Raw genomic sequence first — 18,304 nt, 5'->3', positions numbered from 1 at the left:
TTAAATAAAGTGTAGGTATTTAAAACCCATTTTGTTGGCAGGATCAAGGTGTGTTCCTTCTTCTGGTAAAAAGCTCTTTCCTTCATAACAAACTGTATGACCGGATCCAAGGTTAGCCAGCCTGATGCTAAAAAATCCACTGGCTTCCCCTTGTTCAGAAGATTCAGACATTGCAAAGAATACATTTTCCTCTCTCTGGTGTAAATCTGAGTTCCAGAATTAAAACACTAAAGTGGAAGTGAATAGGTCTATCTCATTTCTCAGCGTTTATGACAGAGGCTGAATTCCAGGGAGAAGCAAATGAAGGAAGAAGTAGTTAAATTTCTTGGACAACATGACTGTTACTGTGTCTGCCCGTTGGCTTGATGTGTTTTGAACCTGTAACGTCTGAAATCTTTGTTTCCTTCTTTTGGAGCCTCCATCACAAGAAGCTGGCCCACAGGCACTTGTAAGATGCCTACTCTGTGTAGCCCTTCACCGTGCTCTCCCAAGCCTGACGGCCGGCCCTACTTCACAAAGGCCCATTCTAATTTCGCCAGCGGCCAGCTCCACTTGCCACAATCCTGTCAAAGCAGACAGATTAAATACGTCAGGTGACATACGGAAGAGTTATTGATTGATTAAGGCATTTTTTATGGCTAGGAGCTATTTCTCTTGGCCTGCTACCTGCTCTCAGGTCTTGATCACATTTCAACCTACTGCAGCCATTTACTCAAGTATTCTAGGTCCTCAGATGTTTGCGTGCTGTCTGTCTGTGTGTGTACGCGTCTGAATACGGTTGGAAAGCTGCAGCAAGGCTGTTGATTGTAAAGTGAGAACGAAGGGGAAAAGTTAAGGCTCCCTCCAGTCCTCGCTCTTCTAATGATTTTCGTGTCACTATGGCTATCTTAGTTGGGAAAAGGACTTAGGGTCACATTGCAATGAAAAAAAACCTTTAGTATGGACAAGTTTGAAAACAATTGTACTATTTATTCGAAGAAGTACATAGAAAGCTCTATTTTTCCTCCTATTTTTGTTTGCAAATCGAATGCTATTGTGTCTATCTCTTGTGGTGTAGTTCTTTATAAAAAAAAGACCTAGTGGTATGGGAAGGTCAGATTTGGGGGTGATCATTTTCCCTGTAGGTTTTCAGATGTCACGACCAGATGAAGGATAATTTAAGAAGCACGGAGCTGGGTGATGGGTCTTGCAGAGCTGCCTGTCTGTTGGACCTGCAGAAAAGCTTATCCCCAGCAAGGTAATTTACGACAGAAGACCATCTCAGCTCCCTGCAGGCAGCACTACCTAAGTTCTCCGAAGAACTCCTGCTTTAAAATTGGAGAGAGCTGTAAGGCTGGAGACGGGATAAGTTATGGCTTTCCAGTGGCTTTCCCCTTTCTCCTTTTCCTTGTTGTGATTGTTATTTATTATTTGTGGGTAGGGATGAGAGGGTTCACTTTGCCAACTTTTGAACCCTCTCTGGATTCATGGCTCTGAATTTTGAACCGTCCCTGAACCTTCCTGCCTTTGAGTTCCTAATTCTCTTAGCATTCCGCAGCGTCCTGTTGTGAATGGAGAAAGACTCTAAAAGGTTTATTTTAAAAGGGTGAAATATTTTCTTAAACATCAAATAGAACTTAAAAAAAAAAAAGCAACCTATTGTGATGAGTCAAATGTAAATGAATTGAAAACATATGCTCCAAATCTCCCCCAGTTTATGCAGCGGTTTCATGGCTGAATTACTATTAGGCTTCCTTGGATTCAAAGTTGATACGAAATGATGTGACAAGGGATGAGCCCAGACACATTAGTTCTTTTAGTTTCTACTGCTTTGTTCCTATTTAATATAAAATGGGCTTTGGTTGAACTCTGAAAGCTGGAGAGAAGAGGAAAGAGCAGGAGATATTTATAAGCAGCATTTTGCCAAGTAAGAACACTATTAGGATACGGGGCATTTTGGCTAAAGAATTAAATTCTTGATTTAATGGCTGGAATATTAGGAGGTAGAAATAGCTTTGAAATCTGGGCTGCCTAGCTCTCCACTATGTTGGAGCCCTTCTCCTCACCTTCACGCCTGCAGGTCATCTGGCACTTCCTTCCCAAGCTTCAAGTCCTGTCCTTAAGAACCCTGAGAGGATATTTGGGTCTAGTACTTTCTACAGCCAATTGCCTTGAATATGCCTTTCTGAAAGTGAGCCCTGCGTGCACACAGACAGCTCTGCAAAGGCAGCTTGGGATGAAGTAGAGGAAATTTTAAGAAATTCTGCTCTTCCTTCTGGTCCCTGTGTTCAGGGGTGTCCAATGCTGCTTCAACCTCAGGAGACCTATGTGGGAGCAGAGCAGCCTTCTGCGAGTCAGAGTGCGTGGCATGTGGCTAAAGTTTAAGAAATGTCTGCCAGATGAATGTCTTGGCAGCTGGTCAACAAATGCACATCTGATGCCTACGGATGATACCCTGTAATCTGTGTTTGGGAGGCAGTAGCCATGAGGCCACAAACCAGACAGAGCCATGCAAAAAATGTTTACTTTTGCTGCTAACATTCCCCATACAGGCTTGGGAAAACTACTCGCCATGTTCTATGGGTCTGCCCTGTTTCCCCACCTGAGAAAAAAGTTGCGCTCACTATTTGCCACCCACCGTGTGGGGTGGATGTGGGGCGGATATGAGAAATCCCACAAAGAGCTCAGGGATCCCTGGTTTAAAGTCAAGTGCCCATACAAAGTACCAAGCACCAGTAAAATGTGTTTTTAGCATTAGAGACAGGCGCTCAGAGGGAAAACTAGGTACGTTTTGCCGCCAGCTCAAAACATGCTTTCTACTCCCGTGCGGAGAGGAAAGCACAGTTGTTAAAAGTTACTTTGAGATGACAAAATGTGCTGAAAAGAAACTGCCAAGAAAACCCCTTTGCCCAGCCCTGGCCCTGGGATTCCGCTGCCAGCAGGGATTATCTAAACTGGGCATCCTTAGAGAAAGCAGGAATTCTCTTCCACCACTGACTGTTGAAACCTTCCCATTCCACTGTTTTAAAAGCTGCAGAGAATTAAAAATAGAAGCTTTTTGGAGGGAGGAGAGGGTCCTTTGGGGGCACTTTGTTTGCTTTGGTTTCTATCTCCCTCCCTGGAATGCAGTAAAAACCTGGGGAATCAGCACTCAGAGAGTAGGCCTTTGCAGAGAAACGAAACCCCCTCACGCCAAAGTGAAGGGTGAGGAACTCTTTCTGGGTTCTGGTTTTATAATCATTTCTGTTTATAGTAGGAAAGAAATAGCCCCCTTCTTGAATTCAGCACATGTAGTCTTTTCTTAACGGCTCCCCTCCTTATACAAACATTAACAGGCCTAGTCCTTCAATAGGTTATTATTGAGCAGCTAATGTGAAATACAGATGAACACTTGCCAGTTGAATGGATGACTGTCGCCCAGGGGTAAAAGTGCCATTCATGCATATGAAGTGACGATTGCAAATGGCGGCCACCAGAAGTCAAAACAGTTGATCGAATGGGTGGGGAGCAGAATGGCTTGTATATTCTTTTGAAAATTCAAGAAAGGGATGAGGGGAGGGGTGTGAAAGGCTATTTTGGGGCTACTAGTCCCTGGAACACTGATTTTAGTCCCTGGGGTCCTAAGAAAATGAGGAGGAAGGAAAGATGTTGGATCTTAGGGCAGCCTTTAACTATTTTCTCTCTCTCTTACACACACACACACACACACACAAACACACACACACACACACACAGTCCTATGGTTTATTCTCCTAGTTCAGATTCTATAAAACACCAGAATATAGTAAGTGTTACTCCAGAATTATCTGAAATAAATTTTTTATCAGGGATCCCAGTGGGTTGTCTGACCATGGGACTTTCATCCTTTTCTCAGAAATCCCTGCGGGGAGGAGGGCCCACAAAGAGAAGCAAATAAATGTATAGAGATTCTGAGCATGCTGGTTTCAAGAGTGAGGTTCCCAGTGCCCTCCCTCCTCTGGCTCAGGAGTGGAGCGGGTTCTCTTCTGTTTCCCTCTTCCTCAGCCCCTGCCTGACACTGGTGATGTTTTGCTGTATCCAGCAGGATGCTCTGGCAGCCCTGCTGTGGAGAGGGTCCTTTCTCCCTCCTAGAGGCGGGACTCTGAATTGGATCTATTTGTGCCCGGTTGAGGCCTGTGCAATACACAAGAGGCTGAGTGGATACACCTTATACTCCCTTGCTAAGAAGAAAGATTTCTCTTGCCTTTCTGCAGTGAAAGAGGGATTATGAGAAATGTCCCTCCTTTCTTTACCTCACAAGGGTGATATGAAAATGAAAAAGTTAATGTTTTGACGGGTGCTGTCATACTCAGGTGACAGGCAAAGCAATATTATGTTTATTATCATGGTTCCCACCACGTCCCTGGGTGCTCATCGCTCTCTCTCTCACATCACAGGGGTATGTATGGTCTCCCTGGGAAAAGACAATGGTGCAGACTGCTAATGAGGAAATTCATGGGGCCACACTAGACAAACATTTCAAATTATAGTTTCCTTGGGCACTGATCATGCTTCATTCCCACATGAGGAAATCTGGCAATCTGGCTACCTTGAAAGTAATGGTATGGGCATGGAAGGGCTGGGACAGACCTAAATATTTTAATTAATATGTCAAGAAATGCAAAACTTAGCTAGCTCACGAATGTTTGATTTATATAGCCCTGTCCTGTCTGGTAGCCATGGGCCACATGTGGCTAGTAAAGCATCTGAAATGAGGCTAGTCTGAATTAAGATATGCTGTGAGTGCAAAACATACACTGGCTTTTGAAAACTCAGAATGAAAAAAAGAATATAAAATACCTTATTAATAATTCTTTCATATGATTACATGTTGAAATGATATTTTGCATATGTTTGTTTAAATATTTTATTAAAATTAATTGTACTTGATTTTTTAAAATGTGGTATGGGGTGGCCACCCCCCTGGAAACCACCCCCTGGTGGTTTCCAGAAAATTAAAAATGCCATATATGGCTGCATTTGTGGTTTGCATTATATTTTTTGTACAGCCCTGGTATAGACTTTATTAACAGATAGTGTGCGAATCGCTATCTGGAATTCAGTATTTCCTCCCCAGTCCACAATATCAGGATATGTCAATCTTGAAAGGACTACTGTTATAGTATTGTTGGGAAAAATTGTGAAACTCTTTAAACAGATAAAAGAGAAGTTACTGCATGTCCTATCTAATGCATTCTTGTGGTCATATCCCTTTTCACTGTTTTTAAACTTCTTTATAATTCTGCAAGTTGTAGAAAACTGGTAATAATGAAAATGATTCTTATCTGTAAGAAAGCAAATTAACTGGGTCTGGTGGAATGTAATTGATCATTGCCATATGGATAGAGCCTTTTGCATTTCTGTGTAAATTCATCTCCGCATTCCTTGTGGTCCATATATGTGTGGTTCCTTGAATTATTTGACCCTATGGTAACATCCTACTTGTTGGCTCACTAATTAATGAGTTAACAAAATCTTTGACATGAGTTCATTGTACATTTGTGTGAGAGTTACGATGTTATCTTTTTAAACAATACTAGGGAATTTAGGAGTTCATGGTGGTCATAATTAACTACCCTGTCCTTCCCTCCTCCCTTCATCCCCCAGCTACACCTATGGTCCCAGTGGCAGAAGTACCTCTGAAAGCCTGAGATGGGTTAGAGAATGCATTTTTCTATAGAAAGTATTTTACATGATAGTTGATTGTCATTTAAACACTACTCACATAAAGCAAGCTAAATTGTGGGTTACTGTGAATTTTGTGAGCCAGCCAGGGAATCCTCCCACCTAGTGGAATATCTGATTCTAAGAGAAGATGTGCTGAGTTCCAAATAATGAAAGAGAAACCTAGGATGTAACTCATTTGTAAGGTATACATTGTGGATACTGATCAAGCACTCAGTTGCACAAAGTCCTCAGGTTTAATGGTAAAACGTATTTAAAAGAAAGTGGGTTGTTAACGATTTTTGTTGCCCAGCCCCCCGTTTTTTTTTCTTTTTTGTTTTATAAATGTTAAAAGAAAAACAGTCCCATTCTTATTTTACCTTGTTGTCATTTCCCAAACAGAACTGGCTTCCTTCAAAACAATGTGTGACAAGATGGGCCAAGCACATCAGTATTTCTTTCATATTTCCATTTATTCCTGTGAATAGAATGAATTTTAACAAATATAAGCAAACTAAAAATGTAAAACAGGTGATTTTATGCACTCTCCTTTTTTAAGAATTTGGAAATACTACACTTAAGTTGTATATGTTTTGTTTCTTTTCCTTATTATTTTTTTAAAGACATTAGCAGAAAGATCATTAAATTTTGTGAGTATTGGTCTCCAGCATTTAAGTTTTTACAAAACATGTGAAAGTTTACTGGTCTTTCACCAGCCGGGACATATGATTTTCTACATCTATAATTCTGAAAATGAAACATTTACTCTACAAAAATGCAGAACAATCCACTTATAAATTTTATGTTTTATGGGCTATTTTCTTATGTAAAGCAGTCACCTTGGAGACTCCTTTTAAATTACAAGTATACGATATTCTCACGTATAAAATCTGCCCATATGTAATTATTTTCTTTTTTGGTTCTTTGGGACGTAACAGGAGGAGGCTTTGTGACATAAGTAAAGCCCTTGACTTAGGTATTTTAATATCATAATTTACTTGGTGATGTTATCAAAGAGAACAAAATATATGCCTTTTTACAATTTTCAGTTGTTTGAAATTAATTTTCGAAGTTTGACTATAAGTTGCTTTTGATTTTTTATATTAAGAAAACATTTTGAAAATTGTTAACAAAGAAGAGTATGAATTTATGCAACTATTTGTTTCTGATTAAGATAACATTATTTCAAAAAAGTTGATTTAATTAAATAAAAACTGTTGATAAAATGTGAAATATCTTTATGTGTTTTTAATGTATCTTATTAAAGAGTCGTGGTGTACCTTAATTCTCAATAAAATGGGGAAGAAACACTGGCATATTAAATCTTCCAGCATTATTCAAATTTAATAGAATACTGTACTCTAAAAATAAAACCAAGGTTTCATCTGCATGGAAAATTTGTTTCTTATGGAAGAGCTTTACTCCTGACCCATTTTCCATAAACAGCAAGAGGGAGGAGATATGGGGATATATGTATAGCTGATTCACTTTGTTATAAAGCAGAAACTAACACACCATTGTAAAGGAACTATACTCCAATAAAGATGTTTAAAAAATAAAATAAGTCAAAAAAAAAAAGGAGTTACTATATTCTTTGGCTCTTTCTTTATCCAGGATTTTTCTAATTGGTATTTTCTCTCAGGTTGATTTTACTTGTTTCTTCTCTAAGAAAGAGTTTGTTGCAGTGATGATTGACAGTTAAATAGACAGATGTACAGATATAGATTCTTTCCGGAAAGCAAAGAGTTGGGGAATCTTTTCCAGAAAATAGTTTTTTTAACTTGACAATATTTGAAAGATTAATAAAAGGATGATGTCTCTATCATCTATTGTCTATTCAGGACTAAACACTTTTGGAAACAAAAAGTTATTATTTATCATATGTAACTATATTATTTATCAATACTATTAATCACATAAATAATATCACATACTATTTAGGACATATGGCTTCCTACGTCAGGAGATTCTCCATTGTTAATATGTCTATTATTCATGTGAAAAACAGCTAAGAAAGGGGTAAATTCAGAAGGTACAGAAGTACTTCAGATACTTGTAATGTGGGGTCCAGACAATCCATGAAACGCCTGGAATTGTTGAGCAAAATTTTGTATTTATTGTCTTGGAAGAGGAATCTTTATCAGAATTTCAGAAGTATACTTGACTATCTCCCTTCAGAAAAGGTTCAGAATTCTTAGCTTGCAGGATTGCTAAGGCTAACTGCTTACCTCTATAACATCAAGATGAAAATGAAGATTTTAAAGAACATCTAATTCTTTTGTCCATATGATGCCCAATTCAATCCCAAAACTATAATTTTCATAGTTTTGGTAGTGTATGATTTTAAGGAGACACAGTTCTTTAAATAACAGACCTCTTTTCTCCAAATCTAAAGCCATCTTTCTTTTGAGTATTATACCTTCTTGTCTCCTATCCCAGTTTTTTTTTTACCTCCTCCCTCTAAATTAGCCAAAGAAAACCTCACAGTACTCTTGATTTACAGAGGCATAGATAATTCTGACTCTACGGGTAGAAATGCAGTACTGTGATCCATTTAATAATGTGATCCAATATATGTTCATACAATGGATATATGTCTGGAATAAGTTATTAAGGAATATTGTGCTGTCTATAAGGGGTTTTATTAATTTAGAAACTCAGGACTCCAGTATTTTTAACAATAATACGAGTGAGAAAGTGATGAATCATTTACAATCAACTGTGATGGAGATGATACGTCAAAGCCTAATTCCAGAAGTTTATCCACAATTGATTCCAATTTTTCATTCTTCAAAGCTTTTCCTATATCCTGAAATAAAGGCACAGTTTAACCTGCAGGTGAGCAGAAGTTGAAGAAAATTGCAAAGCAACCTCTGCATAATGAACATCTTGCCAGGAAAATGTGCGTGAGCTCCAAGGAAATGGCGTTGGAAGAGATATGAGATGGCAGGAGGATTTTCTCTGACACAATTTTGAGTTTTTGACAGCAATATCTCCCTGTTTATGAAGCACATAGAACTATGCTCAAGATGTGAGGAAGTTTGGGAGACATAATTGGAAAGAGAGAACTGCAGATAAGGAAGTTATTCAAACTAGGTCACTTCTCATCTCGGTATTTTCAGAATTTTTCCCTGCATCCCACTCTAGCAACAACCTGTACAAAAGACAAACCTTTTCCAGATGGGTTGGTGAATTTACTCTTTTCTTCTCTATAGATGGTAGTAAATAACTTTCAATTAGGGCTTTCCAATTTTAAAAGTATGTAACATTTCATTTTCACAATAATCCTTTAAAGTTGCTATAATAATAATAATGATGATAGTATTGTTATTATGCTGATTTTTCTAAATAAAAATACTGATGCTCAGACTTTTTAATCATCCAATAATAAGCAGAGTAGGAATTTATAAAGACAAACTATCAAACCTCAAATTCCCTGCTTTTCTCCCTCCTTTCGGAATGACAATGGGATAGAGTACGACATACATCTTTTAATAAATTGTATTTGCTTTTTTTGGTAAGAGCTTGGAGGAATGTAATATGCCATTTTGTGTATTCTTGTCAGTGGTTTTTTGGCCGCACTGCACGGCTTGTGGGATCTTAATTCCCCAATCAAGGACTGAACCTGTACCCTCCACAGTGAAAGCACAGAGTCCTAACCACTTGACTGCCAGGGAATTTCCCCATTTTGTGTAGTCTTAAAAATCCTTTGCTTGAAGAATTTAAAGTACTCTTGCCTTTTTAGACTTAAACAATAGTCACACCATTTAGAAATATTTGAGAGAGGAAATATAATTCTTCACTATGAAAATAAACTCACACCATCAGGCCAGGAGTTGGTACCAACCAAAACATCTTGATTGCTCCCTACGTTGTTGGTGCCATTTCTGAAAGTTGTTGATTGGAAGAAGTAGAGCCAGCATCACCTAGATTGAGCTGTGAATCTTTGCCATCCCTCCAGGGTACACCACGGGGCCCTTCCTCCTCCTGTCACTTCCTTCCACTCCCTACTCAGTGTCTTCAGAGGTGCATGAGAAGTCACCTGGGCTGTTAATGTTTGGTTTGTAATCGGACACTAATCATTTCTATTTTACAAATGGAAGTGGTGAAGCAAAGAGTTGTCAGGCACCTACAGCAAGTCAAGGGCGAATGTCCATATCCTCCCATGATGCTCCGCACTTGCTTCAGATGGCTTTCCAAGAGTACCTTTCAGCTAAATTCAAAGATGAACATCAGAAAGAACCTTTGCAGCCATTTTTGTCTCAAGGAATGAGCTCCCTTTCAAACGTGGAATGGCTTATCACTAATATGAGGTTATTTTTCAACAACAGGTGGGTCTATAAGTGAAAAGAGACCTCTTCGTTTGTCTGGTGGCATGTGGACTTCTTCAAATTTACATGGGGCTCTGATTGTCAGGAAGGGACCACACAACATTAATGCAATTTCCTCTTTAATGTGCCACCTTGCCATCAGCCCTGATGTTCAGGCATCAATGTTTAAGATGCAGACCTCCATCAGACCAGCATGAATGCCACGAAGCTTTGTGGAGATTTGCTAAAACAACAGGCCAGCATTTGGGAGAGAGTAGGGATGATGTGATTTCAATTTCATACCATCTGTCCCCAGATTTCTTTCACTACCAGGCTGGCCACTGACTTTGGAGAACAGTCAAAATGCCAGGGCTCTGGAATGCTCTGCATAAGTTGAAAGGAGCAGGCATCACTGAGAACCCCATGGCTGGTCCTTGCCATGGGGAAGTGGACAGAGACTGCTGCCTTCCCTGAAGACATGCATTGAAAATCCTAATGAAAGCAGTGTTAAGCCTTCAGGAGCTGACTTTGTGTCTGAGAGGCTGGGAAAGAGATGTCAGATTGCTCCACAGGCAAGAGAGCAAACAGGCATCCAAGGGAAAGGGAGTAGAAGATATGCTGGTATTCTTCTCAGCAGGGGGCATTCTTTATTCTTGGGAGAATAAAGCCTCACCCCCTATTGTCAAGCTGTAACCATCCTCCAACCTCTTTCTCCAGGAAGATCTCACCATTCCAATAAGAACATAAACCATAAAGCAAAAACAGGAAAAAATGGCTTTTTTTGGCCAGTGAGTCAGAGATTTTTTAACGGTGGATTATTTTACACAAACTCTTCAACGATTATTTTCTTTGCTCCCAGGCAATCTGGATTAATTGATACAATAAAGGTCTGGAAGCCCTAAAATGCTGGTTCAATTCCCAACTCTGACACAAAGAAGCTAAATGACTTGCAAGAGAATTTGTAGAAAAACCAACAACAATTTTCCTATCTGCAAAAATATGGTTGGCGTGCCACGTGGACGCTGTGTGGCATTTTAAAAAATTGGGTTCCAAATGCTAATTATTCACTAGTTAGTGTCCCAGGTCGTGCCTCTTGCCGTCAGTAAGTTGACTGCTAACACGATGATGATATTGGTTTAACTTTCAAATGCGAGTTTCAGAAGTATGACTTTTCAAAGTCATCAGAGAAATAGAGTATTGCATGTAGAAAAAGGCCAGAATCATGATATCAAATCCCGACACTTCACAACGAGGAAACCAAGGCCCGCAGAGGCTAGTGACCTGGCCAAGGCCACAAAGAGCATTAGTGAAAAGCCAGGACGAGAATGCTGGCTTTACCTTTGATCAGTATCACAGTTTGTAAACCATGGTGCTTTCTGTACGCCTGCTTTCTGTGACGATTCCCGGGGAAAGGATTTCTCATGACATGGGTTTTTCACAGCTCGAGATGGGTGATTTGGGGCCAGCGTGCAAGGGCACTTTTTGATACAGCTGCTTCCCTACCATGTTCAACCCTCACTCCCCAATGACAGAATTGCCAGCATCTCCATCAGTCGCAGGAGGCTTAGAAGGCATGAAATAAACACAGCCTGACAACTCTGTTCCCGTGTTATGACCTGTTCACCTCTCTGCCACTTCCAACTTGACTTCTCTCTGAGTAGCCTTCATGTTATTTAAGTCAGCAGGACTTTCCGAAATCAGGTAGCATGTGCTGAGGCTGCCAGGAGGAAGGGCTGTGTGGCAGTGTGAGTGGGTCTGAGCTCTTAAACTCCAGGTCTGGACTAGCACAGAAGGAGCTGAGGCTGTTCTGAACCTCACTTGGTAGTCTTGAAATTTCCAAGTGTTCCCTTCCTTTATTCTTAACTACTTCATGTCTTGGAATCACTACAGTTCTCACTCTGATAAATATTATTTCTCGAAGCACTCACAAGCCTATTTCATTCTGGAATGTTTCAATAGACAGCTTTAACAAAACCATGGATAACTCCTTAAAAAAGTAAAAGTAAATCCAACTTACATTTTATGATGAATGGCATTAACAATCCTACAACAAATTCATTCAAAAATGCCTGTTTGCAAACGAATATTTACGGCTACATTTTTCATAGTAGCCTCAAAGTGGAAGCAGCCTAATGAATGTCTGTCAACTGATGACTGGGTGAACAAAATGTGGTATATCTATACAATGGAATACTAGTCAGCAATAAAAACAAAGCACTGATCAATGCTGAGATATGGATGAACCTCGAAAAGTTTATACCAAGTGAGAGAAACCAGATAAGAAAAGATCGCCTATTGTATAATTCCATTTACATGAAATGTCCAGAAAAGGCAAATTGATAGAAAGAGAAAGTAGATGTGTGATTACTAAGGGCTGGAAGTGGGAATGGGGAGTGACTGCAAGCGGTCACAGTTTCTTTTGGGATGATGGGATTATTTTCAAAGTAGGCTGTGGTGATGGTTGCACAACTCCACAAATTTACTGAAATCATTGAATTGTATACTTCAAATGAGTGAATTTTATGGTATGGAAATTATACATCAATAAAGCTGTTAAAACAAACAAGCATGCAACAGATGTCCCAGCTCTTAGCATGGAGGACGTCTTTGGAGTAGATTGAGGTCTGGTGTGGTTAGGTCCCTGGACTGATCCAGCATTAGGATTTCCCCAAACCTAACCACCACTCCTGGAGAAGCAGCCACCTTCAAATCAGGATAGGCGCCCCGGACATGATGCAACAATTTACAAAATCAACTGGCTGCCCTCGCGAGGTGAAGTCTGACAAAAGGCTCAGTTCAGGGAAAAATGCATTCAAAGGGAAAAGCCCATGGCAGTGGCAACAATTAAATCTGCAATTAAGACACTTAAAGTGTTTAGGGCTGACAAGGAGTTAAAGTAAATGTTGATTCAGTTGTAAAGTTTTCAAAGCCGTAACTTTGCAGAAGGGTCTTGCACAACTACAGGGTTTTATTTATTTATGCATTGTTATTGTCTTTAAAATATTCTTTTTTCCCCCAGAAAACTCCCAACCAGCCCTGGGACCCTTACCAGGGGAGACTGGGAACAGGTCTGAATAATGCATTCAAGATAATTTCAAAAAAATCACCCTTTAACGAGTACCATATCCCCTCCAATTTTCCCTTATATATGATTCACCGTTTTGCAAATACTGATGTATAAAGAATGCATTGAATGTGGCAAAAGTTGAAGATAGCCCCTGTGGATAAGACCTAATGGACACCATCCTGAAATAATACATACAACTCAGGCTCCAGACATGTGTCTTCAATTTAAAATAATTCAGCAATCATGTTCAACCAGAACCTGATTACACAAAATGGGACTTTTAAACTCCCAGACTTGGATCAAATTTTGAGGCCACAAAAAAAGAGGGGGGATATAATATGTGCCATGTTTATATATTCCAGATACTGTGATTAAATGATCCACACACAGATTTGACTGTTTCTTTGAGCTTATCAAGGCCCCTATTACCATTTTCTATCTGTAAATATTTGTCTCGCCTTTATGAGAACTGTGTGAAAGTGCGGGGCTGAGATGCAAAGGAAGGAAGCTGAACATCAGTTGGCTTCCTCTGTCAGAATATTATGGCTTCTAAAGTACTGAACTGGGCCTCATTCTCCACTTTCTATGGAGGCCCAGGAGGGAGGCAACAGGACTGCACAGATTTGGCTGTCCCTGGGGTGGCACTGGGGAGCCCGGCACATTGTGCCTGCTGTGGTCCCCAGCAGATGCTCCATTCCCCTTGGATGTTTTTATAATTTATTTTTTATTGAAGTATAGTCAATTTACAATATTGCGCTAGTTTCAGGTGCACAGCAAAATGATTCAGTTATACTATATATAAAACAGATAAGCAACAAGGATTTACTGTATAACATAGGGAGCAATATTCAGTGTCTTGTAATAACCTATAATGGAAAATAATCTGAAAAATATATATATCTCCCCTCAGATCTTTTTTTTTTTTAACATCTTTATTGGAGTATAATTGCTTTACAATGGTGTGTTAGTTTCTGCTTTATAACAAAGTGAATCAGCTATACATATACATATGTTCCCATATCTCTTCCCTCTTGCGTCTCCCTCCCTCTCACCCTCTCCATCCCACCCCTCCAGGTGGTCACAAAGCACGGAGCTGATCTCCCGGATCTTTTACTTTGTTGATGGTTGTCTTCCTTCCCTCCCTTGTAACTATGACCAGTCTCCTTTCTCAGAAGTAAGTTGGACCTTTGCCTGTATTGTGATTTCTGAAATGCTAAGAAATCCCCAAATACTTCTCCTTTGATAGACTGCCCAATACTTGAACTGCTACCATAATTAGGTACTTATTACTTCAAATTCCTTTGACTGGAAGAAATAGTGGATATAAAAGCGTTTGGTGAGTCCCAAGCAAGCCAGACAAAATACAAACACCCAACTCAATTTGAAATCCAGAGAAACAATTTGTAGCACATATATGTTCCAAATATTGCATACGACATTCACATACTAAAAAATTATTTGTTGTTTAACTGAAATTCAAATTTAGCCAAGTATCATGTATCTTTATTTGCTAAGTTTGGCACCCCTATCTAGCGACCACCAATGTATGGCATGTGGGTAACGGATCTCTTGGGTGGGAAGGATGGGAAAATTATATTGTAACATGGTCGCCTCCACATCACTGGGAGAAGGGCGATGGGCCAGTCCATTTTACCCTTTATTAAAGTCTCAACCCTTGGAATTTGATGGTCTAAAAATTAAACATCATAAACCTGGGCACACTAGAAATAAAGGTTTCTGTTTGTGTGCTTTGTTTTTCAATAAGACGAACATATTTAGAACGAGTGATTTTCCTCTTAAATTGGTAATATTTCTACTTTTGCTTTTGTTTACAGGTCTTATGGGTATTTTATAAGTTAAAAGAGGAAAGCAGGGCCTTTTTGGGAACTGGCTGAGGGCAGAGTTCCTGTTACTGTGGACTCTGACTTCTAGGTCTGAATTGAGGGTGGAAGCAGGCAAACTGGTGGAGGGCCTGTGGGGTGGGAGCTGCTGGTGGTGACGGGGCATCCACAGACTGGTTTGCCTCAAGAAATCTGTTACCACAAATAAACTGGCAAAATGTGCAGGTGATCTGCTTCCCCCGCCCCGTAAATTAGAGTGAATTTGATATTATCTCTTTAATAACTTCACTTCTAATCACTTGCAACCAGTGATTGCAAGTCAATGCCCTGAGAATTTCAGGTAAATTGACTAAGCCCCCAGACATCTGTCATTCATGTGACTATCAGCTGTCATATATGCTGGGGCAAAGGTTAGGCTGAGATTCACTGCTCTCAGATACTTCCTGGAGGGAAAACCCAGAGTTGAATTTTCTCAGCACTCCAAGATACAATTTCCTTCTTGAGATGGCCCCCCCCAATTTCCTACAGTTTATTAAACTCACAAATTCAAGAAGATAAGCTATCTTCCTTTCTTTCTCTTCCTTTCCTTCTTCCATGCTACAGTAAAGTTTGTTTTTGGGGTCTACTCTGTGTCAACATGGCCTTGGTTCCTGCCCTTGATTCCAAAAAAAGGAGGGGGGAACGTGTTATGAGGAGATTGAAGATGAAGGACTTTGAAGGCAACTGAAAGGGTTGAGAGGAGTCAAGGAGGAGCTGAGTAGGGAAGAAAAAGGATAGCACCATCATGGAATTAGAATGGGGTAAACACATTAATGGTAGGCCCTATCTTTGGGTAGAAACCAGTGATAGCAATTACATGAGGCCTGGAAATTTCGGCTGACTGTGAAGCTTTCAAAATATGTAGCCCTTGCTATCCCCCAGTGGATGGCAGTTATCTCTTTAAATCAACTATGGAAGGGCTACTTTGGGACACTGTTCTGAGCTCCCCCACCCCCAGGGGTCTTTTTTTCTGAAACAGTCATGTTTCAGGGGAAGGGGGAGAACAGCCTTCATTCTGTTATATTTAAAGGTCAATGTAACACTGTGAAGTGATACGGACCGCATGTAGACATCGCTGGGTCTTGGTTAGAGGATTCATTTCATTCTTTCTTATGTGAGCATTCGTGGTTTACAGGTTTTCCTCTCCCTGTTTAGACTGTAAGTCTCTTGAAGGCAAAAATAACATCCCATTGTTTCTATCATCTAACAGCATTTCCTAGTGTCTGACCCATCTTAGGGATGGGTCAGACACTAAAATGCTTGGATGAATAAAGGAACTGAAAAATGTTTCTTTTGCTCAATTAAAAATATTTCTAAGTAGTTTCTACTGACACATTATAGATAATATATCCTAAGAAACAGTCCCCTCAAATTATGGCTTCAACAACGGATCAAAAATCAATTTCCAAATGAGTTTTTCGGTAGAAGGTACTACACACACACACACACACACACACACACACACACACACACTCTACAATAAAAAAAAGTCACCTGTGAATTTAAAAACCATAGAATAACAATAGATAATCCATACTTAGTTATGATATGTTTCTAAGGCCAAGGAGAGCTTGAATTAATGAAACATGCAGATCATCTTCAAATCACACAAGCTCCAAGACCTCTTCTTTTGCTCCAAAAGCTGATGATAAGTGAAAAGCTTTCTGATTTGTGAGTTTTGACTCCTCTTATTTTGCATATTCCTTCTTTTGGTGAAAGCAGACAGGTCATGGACAATGTGGTATTCCATCAAATCTAAAAGGCCATTGGTTGTAAGACATGGAGTTGTTTTTGGTACTACTAAGAAAGAAAAAGGCAATGCCATGGAAACATCCTGAATTCAGAGACATTAAGTATTGAAAAATGCATGTCTTAGAATCTATGAAATACAGATAATTCTGCCTAATGCTTGGCCCAGAGCTTTGCATGCTATAGGTGGTCAATAAATATTTGTTGAATGAGTGGGTAAACAAAGATGACAGGAAGAAATCCTTGGGTTTTATGATGCTTACAATCAGCCTCTGAGAACAGTGGACTAGATCTCTTCTTGAGGTTTTAAGTAATCACTGAAAAAAGGCAGAAGACTGCTCTCTGATTGCTAAAAATAAAACAAAACACAAATAAAAAACTAGGTTGCAGATTGCATCCTGCAAAACTACCCCCAAAACAGTTAGACCTCCTGTGTTTTTCAAATAAGAAGAGTGAGTTTTCCATCCCCCACCCCCCGTCCCTGTCAAAAGGGATTTTTCTCTGAACAGTCAAAGAAGGGATCGCTTGTACAGGAATCACACTGAAGTGTGAATGAGTGTGTGTAAGTTAAGGAAGACAGGTTGATATAAATACATAACAGAGAATTAAAAAATTCCCTAAAAAAAGCTTGCTGGGTTTAACATATACATCAGAAAGCAGCACACACTCATGACTGAACCCACAGGTCTCAGAATTGCAGCTTGCACCTGTGCCTCCTCTCCGTGATAAATATGGGTAATATTAATGTCATCTTCTAAGTCCCCAGAAATATAGCTGACTCTGCCCAACAGAGCTGGTCACACTGCGGCAGGTAAATCATCTCTGGATCAGAACTCCAAGTACACATAATCTTCCGAGCATTTGCAAAGTCTAGGGGCACAGAGTGACAGATCCAGAATATTGCCATCACTTCCTAGCCTGTCCTACTTGAGTTTGTTTTTTTCCCACCTGTAATAAAGATGTGTTCTCTGATATAAACCTCCTTATGGCTTCTAGTTCTTTTCAGGAGTCCTGCAAGAGAACCAAGAAGCCATTTCAATTAAGAATAGAATTCTAATTGTTTTGGAACAATGACCTGACTTCTGAAATACTCTTTTTTATTCTTATACGCTTGTGCTGTTTTCAGGAGAATACTGCATGAACCTTATTATTTTCATCCAGCAGAGTGTCAACCAAGGCCAGAGCTTAAGAATTTGATCATAGTTATAGGCCCTATAATGAAAGGATTTACTTAAAAGATTTAATCATTGTATGTGATTCGAGTGGGTATTTCCCGAGGGCCTGGCCCAGGTTTTTGAACCTAGTACGCTCTCAATTAATGTTTATTAAGTGAATGAATAGATGAATGAATGAATGATATTGAGAGCACACACCTCCTGGTACTACAGTGCAGCAATTAAGATTTTCAAGCATATCTAAATTTTTCTTTCCTGAAATGCATGCTGAAGACTATGGATAAGTATTGTGCAAGAAAAGGGATTTGTGTTAAAAAATATTGAGGCATGGTGAATTTGACAGAGGTTTTCAAATTCTTTTGCTTGTGTTTCCCCCGAAAGAATTTCGAGACTATGTACCCTTATCACACTTTTAGGTTGGCATCTAAATTTTTTCATCACAAGTTGTAACAGTTACAAAGA

Source organism: Monodon monoceros, unplaced genomic scaffold (genome assembly GCF_005190385.1).
Source record: "Monodon monoceros isolate NGI ecotype Baffin Bay Population unplaced genomic scaffold, NGI_Narwhal_1 Super_Scaffold_2, whole genome shotgun sequence".
NCBI classification, from domain to species: Eukaryota; Metazoa; Chordata; class Mammalia; order Artiodactyla; family Monodontidae; genus Monodon; species Monodon monoceros.
Note: the sequence above shows the minus strand (reverse complement) of the source record.